The sequence below is a fragment of the Crotalus tigris genome, unplaced genomic scaffold (genome assembly GCF_016545835.1).
Source record: "Crotalus tigris isolate CLP2741 ecotype Arizona unplaced genomic scaffold, ASM1654583v1 scf7180000017591.2836849, whole genome shotgun sequence".
NCBI classification, from domain to species: Eukaryota; Metazoa; Chordata; class Lepidosauria; order Squamata; family Viperidae; genus Crotalus; species Crotalus tigris.
Window position 1 is genome coordinate 2,774,897 of NW_024096497.1, and position 6,413 is coordinate 2,781,309.

The window sequence follows — 6,413 nt, forward strand, 5'->3', positions numbered from 1 at the left end:
GTTATGCTTTACGAAGAATAGTATTACAAGCAAAGAATTAAACCATTAATCCATATCCTGTTTTTCGTGTTCTTGTTAAAGTTTGATTTCCCATCAGTATTTGAAATAACTTTATCAGTTATGATTTTTCTCAATATTAATTACATTTATATAGCTAAAAGTTTTATTTAAATCAATCCTCTTATCCATATTTCCCATATCAAAAAAAGAAAAAAATGCTATCTTAATTCTAAATCATCTTTCATTATAAAAATCTAATTATATCTAAGGTCATCCGTTCTTTTAATCTTATTCAAATAAGTATTTAAACATATAATGCTCCAACTCTAAAAGGTCAAATCTGTTTTTTTAAATCTGACTCTAGTTTTCTTTCTTTGCCAAGTCGTTTTCCAAGCCATTAGATTGCCCAAGAATTTTCTTTCTATTTTTGTAAAAATGGTTTGGCACGAGGAAGACAATTTAAGTAGGGTATTTTGGGGGGGGGGAATTCTGCCCATTTATATTCTTTAAACAACTCCCAGTTCCTTTCTCCCTCCATGCCTCTTTTCATTCCGTCTCCCAAGTTGTGACATTTCCCTTAACACAGTGGTTCTCAACCTTTCTAATGCCATGACCCCATAATACAGTTCCCCATGTTGTGGTGACCCCCAACCACTTATACATCACTGGGTGCCAGGGGCGTGGCCAAAGAAAAGGGGGAAAAAATGGCAGACAGCCTTGTTTGGCGACCCCCATGAAATGGTTGTTCGACCCCAAATGGGGTCCCGACCCACAGGTTGAGAACCACTGCCTTAACAGCTCTATAATCTCTTTTTTAAAATCTTCCTTGCCATCAAATCTTTTGAATTTTCATTGTTATAGCTAAGTCTTGCAGTATTTTGTTTGTATATAGTTGTTTATATTTCCCTTCTTTTATCTCTTCCATCTTTCTGGATTGTTCATACTTAGTCGTTTTCTGGGAACTTTCTAGTTGTAGATTTAATTTGGAGATTTGCTTGTTTATATTGTCTAAATTGTTTTCAGTCTCATGATTTCTTTTTATGTCCTCTTTGCATTCAACAATTGTTTGGTGAATTAGTTGTAGCATAGAATATATTTCTTTCTGAAAGGTGTTTGTTTTTTCTTGAGCATCATTCCTGGAGATCCTCTAGTATCACCATACTCAGTAAGAGTAGATCAAAGTTTTTATATGTATCCTTTATAATCCAATAGACTCCAAAGTATAGGTTCAGTTCTGAAAGCAATATTCTATAATAATCCTTTGTCTCAAGTATCCAAAAATTGTCAATCAGGCAAAGTAATCCACAATGTTCGAAGTGTTCAAAATGTTCAACCTCTCAGAAAACAGCTCAAAAGTCTCTCCCAGCCAGGCATAGTCCAAGGTCCAATTTTTCTTTCTCTCCCACTAGCTCTTGAAGTTAAGAGTCCAAGCTTAGTAAGTATTTATAATCCAAGAAGGTCAGGGTAATAAGTATGCCAAAATATTTTCCTTTATTGCCAGCTATTCTCCCAAGCTAGGAATCACCAAGCAGGCAGGAGGCAAATTATAGTGCTATGCACAAATCCACCACTAGATGTCATTCAAGGTCCATTTCTCACTCTTAAAACAAACGATTTATTTCTTATATTTCACCTCAATGTGTTTTTTTTTTCAAAGAGAAAATCTTAACAATTATCTCAGTTCTCAAATTTATTAAAACTAGTGTTATATTACTTCCACTTCAATATTATATGCTTCTGTCCCCCATGGAGGTTTTTAGCTTCTTGGGAACCTTTCTCAGGAAATTCAGTTGTAAAATAGTAAAGAAAGGATCAATATTCTCACCCAGTTCCAAACATGCTGTTTACGATGTATTAAGTAGTGCTTTTTTCTTTGGTTCTCAGCAGATAATGGCCAGCCACAGGAATATAGCCGGTCTTTCCCCTGCCAATTTGGAGGGTTTCCCTTGTATCGAATGGATTTTAGGGCCCCCAGTAGGGCGAAATCAGGCGCAGAAGGCAGGGCTCTGCCTTCTTGCGTCCTGTCTCGCTGCGACGCAAATCGGAAGTCTACCTGCTTTAATCTTTTGATAAGCAGTGTTGCCCTAACATGTTTTGCAAAGTATTTCTAGGATACCGAGTCACTAAACTCATTTGTCCACTGTTCATTTCATTATCTCCATTATCTTCAGTTAACGAAAATAATGTTTATCAAAGGTTTGAATTAATTCAGTTGTATCCAAATGAAATAAAGCAGTAGTTTTACTAGTTGGAGGCTGTTTTTTGCAGAACAAATCCTCATAACATAATTGGGGGAAAACTTTGCATTTCTCCTTCAGTGGACAGTGTGGTAATCTAATATTTTTAGTAAGTATAATTTTTTCCTGGTCCTGTTATTAAAAAAAAATAATAGTTGTGTTTTTTACTTAAAAAAAGAACAAATACTGCCAAGTATTTGTCTGATTTTAAACTGAACCTCCTATTCTCAATTGTCTTCACTTTGATACAAAACATTGTTTTGGAAAGAAAATATCTTAAATTAATTAGCTTTTACCATGAACCTCATTGGTATATATGCATGTGTAGTTGTACTTATTCTTGTTCCTCAAGGGTTCCTAGGTGACTTTGTGAAAATTTTAGACCTATATTCTTGATATAAATGTTATCTCAATAAATAGAATATGTTGGAATAACACACCAACAAGGTCTCTTTTCTGGATTAATTTTAGATTCATTTTAAAATTAGTCATTAACTTCATTAAAAAGTAATATTTTAAAGAGACCCTTTTGATCCAAATAGAAATTAATATTGTTATTGGATTGAAGGACTAAGTTAAAACTGCATAAACCCATTTCGCTTTTGAATATGCAGGCATGGTTCAAAGTCTGCTTGCATTGTATCATTTCTGCATACACATTCTCTATATTACCAAAACATTTACAAAATAGTGGAAAATTGCACAGCAATTTATGGGTAAATTGACAGAAATTGTGACTTCCCCTTTATTAGCACATTTTGCAAATAAGAGAGGAAATCTGAATCTATGAATAAGGGGAAAATGCCTCCAATAGTTGTCCAATAGTATTCTGTATTATTTCTCCAAATAGTATAGTTTCTAACAATGTCTTTTGACAGGTTTGCAGAGATTCAAAATTCTAACTGGTTTCTTTCTTTTGGCATTGCAGGTCGCTATTGAAGTGAAAAAATGAAGACTTTATAGCTGCAAACACCGCAGTGTGATTGCATACTTGTTATTTTTGTTCAGTTGAATGGTGCCTAGTGAATTAGGTGACTTTTACACCTTTTATGGAGAATATTTTGGTGAAGTTTTAAAGTGTTGTACCATTCTGCATATTTGTGTAGTTGGTGCTTTGTTCAGAATTGTGTTTTGAGAAGAGTATGTCTTTCGCATGTGTTTAGTCTGAATTTTGCAGAAGGATTTCTGTTATCTAAATTCTTCAATTTTTTCAGTTTCTAGGGTATTTTGAAGATCAAAACCTGTGTAATATGCATTGAAATGGTGGCATAATAAACATTTTTTACTTACTTTGAAGTTTATATCTCTTGTTTAACCAAAGTACAATCAGAGGGGTAAAAGGATATACAAATGTGGATTAGTGATTAATTGCATGGCAAAAATCTGCTAATGTACATGAATACACTAGAAGCTGTCCTTATAGAACAGTGAAAGAAAGTCCCTACTGTGCTCCACAGCTAGTATCAAAATTGGTACGTGTTTTTGCAGATTTATGGAACAGACTGCACAGATAATCCTAAAACCTTAAAAACTGATGGCCAGTAGTAATCCAGGAGCATATACTTAATGTGATCATAAATAATTTTGAAGCTAAAGTGAGTTGTGTAGGAGGTTAACCTAATAATATTTTATCTCTAAAAAATTTAAAAAAGTGGCTGTTCCTATGTTTTGTCTAACAGTACAAATGTGTGACTGTAATATTTGTTCGCCTTTCTGTGCTGAAGGGCAATCCATGTCTCCAAAACAACCATCCTGTATCCAGGTAGCATTGACTGGCTAGGGCTTGCAGTATCATCCCAGTTTATTTATAAGGATGCAGGAAGATAATGACACTTTAGGTTGCCAGCTCACGTATTGCATGAATGGATAATTTCTCATCACAATGTAAGGCATGAAATAGTTGACCAAGATTTTACTGTTGCTCCCATTAACCAGTTTTCACCCAGGGTATAATAAAGTTTGGCTTTCTGCACACACATTAATATTTTCTTTTATCAGATTTGTTCAAACCTCATACTTTTGTTTTTGTTTCTTCCTGTCTTATTTAAATAAAAAACTTTTAACTTTTCTATGAATTGGTCTGTGGAAGACAGACATATTCCACTTAACAGCCATTATAACATCTATAATGTGGTACGAGTACCACCTGTGGTACATTGGCACCTGGCAGGTGGTACGCGACCATCCTAGAAAAATGGTAGTGGGGGAGGGGAATGAGCTGAACCGGGGGCAGCAGCGCACAAGCCTGAGCGAGAGATGGCTGGAGTTGCAGGGCTGTCAGGGCTCAGCAGAAGCACCAGGATCAGCACTCCTTCAGGACTGTCAGGGCTCAATGGAAGCTCCAGGATCAGCGCCAGGCTCCAGTTGGAGTTCAGCGTTGATCCTGGCGCTTTTGAGCCCAGAAGAAGCGCCGATCAGCTGGAATGTTGCAGCATCTCCAGGGTCTTGTGATTTACATTCAGATGCTTGGCAACTGATTCATATTTATGACGGTCACAGTGTCCCAGGGTCATGTGAAGTGACCAAAACCTGATGCAACCACTCAGCAGACGGGAATAAAAACCAAACACCTCCCACCCCACCCCTGCTGCCAATCCTCAACAGAAATGCTCATACCAATAAAAACCTCGGACAGGAGGAAGAGCGCTGCCGGGTGGGCAGGCAGGTGTTTTGCTTGGCACTTTTTTCAGTGCCATTGTAACTTCAAACAGTCACTAAGCGAACTGTTGTAAGTCAAGGACTACCAGTACTTCACTTTTTTGGGGGGGGGGTCAAGTTTTTGACACAATGCTAGGCGACTGGTGGTATTCAGATATTGCCATATCTTAAAAGTGGTACAATGGGTGAAAAGGTTGAAAAGCCCTGATCTAAGGTATCCTGATCAGAAGATTTTGTACAATCAAAACAATATATTTGATACTGGAAAGAAGAATCATTGGAAGCCAAAAATCTATATTTGCCAACAGAAAAGAATATATGCAGCTCAAGGTTGAACTAGCTCAAGGATCAACTATACCAAAACCTCCCCAGTTCAACCCAGAACTATTTATTCAGGGCACACCTCAGAATTGGAAGAATTCCAATTTGCTATTAGAGGATGGCATCATTCCAAAGTCTCCTGCCTTTTGGGAAGCAAGGATGTATTGTAACTTTTTTCCTTTTGAGATTCCAGCATTATTGCTATCCAATGCAGCTGGATCTTTAAGGGCCACCAGAGGGCAGTCACCACCATTTCAAAGCTAATAAGTAATTTATAGCTTCCACTTAACTGTTCTATCTCCCACCTCTGCCCCTAAAATGGCACACTATGTGTTTGTTAGACTTGTATCTCACTTTCAGCAACTTGAGACAACATATATAACATTCTCTCCTGTCATTTTGCCCCACAGCCACACCCTTGTGAAATATACTTGCAGATAAGAAAAAAATGCTCAATAGGGTTGTTAAAAGATGTATCTGGCTGATATAAACACAAGGAGAATCCTCAAAATTTTAATGCAAAAACAAAAAACAGATTTTAAAGTAAAATGAATGCAAATTCAAACATTTCTTAATGGATCAGAATACAATATTTAGACTAAACTGGACTTGCTAATCTACAGTATCTACTATAAATCTAATGTCTTCCAATCTGATAGGAAGAAGGAATAATCCAGAGATTCAGGTTGAATATTGCCATGCCCATCTTTGGAGTCATTTTGTGTCACTTCTTCAAAGGCAATGATCTCTGGATAGCCAAAAGAGATTTCCAAATTGATGATTCAGGCATTCTGGAAGTTGAAGTCAATAAGTTGTTGCCATAGGCACCCACCCTGCTTGGTGGATACTTCAGATCAAAAAGGAGCAGAAGTCCTGCTAATTATATTGTTGCCCGGGGGAGGGGGGAGGGATGTTTTATTGAGACCAGAAATTATGTTTCCCAAGCCAACTTTGTTTAATTCTAAATTCCGCAGCACTAAATCTCATCTCAGAATTACCTGGATTATTTTTCTCCATTTTCCAAATCAAGAAAACTAAATTTATGACACCGTGTTTTAGTGAGGAGAGGATGGTCTCATATTCCAACCCGAGTGCTTAGTTCAACCTCTCAAGTAACATTTTTCACCTGCCCTCATCCCTTGTGAAGGGAAACCAAGCATCAAGCATCTTTAGGCATAGTTATTACTTTTTCTGCAA

General features: G+C 36.8%; 1 long non-coding RNA gene across 1 annotated transcript; it reads left to right on the forward strand.

The window, feature by feature from the left end:
- The first annotated feature begins 1,405 nt into the window (after positions 1-1,405).
- On the forward strand, positions 1,406-3,527 carry LOC120317651. The gene is made up of 2 exons (XR_005559289.1): positions 1,406-2,346; positions 3,166-3,527. It is a non-coding gene; the product is annotated as an uncharacterized LOC120317651 (long non-coding RNA).
- The last annotated feature ends 2,886 nt before the right edge of the window (positions 3,528-6,413 follow it).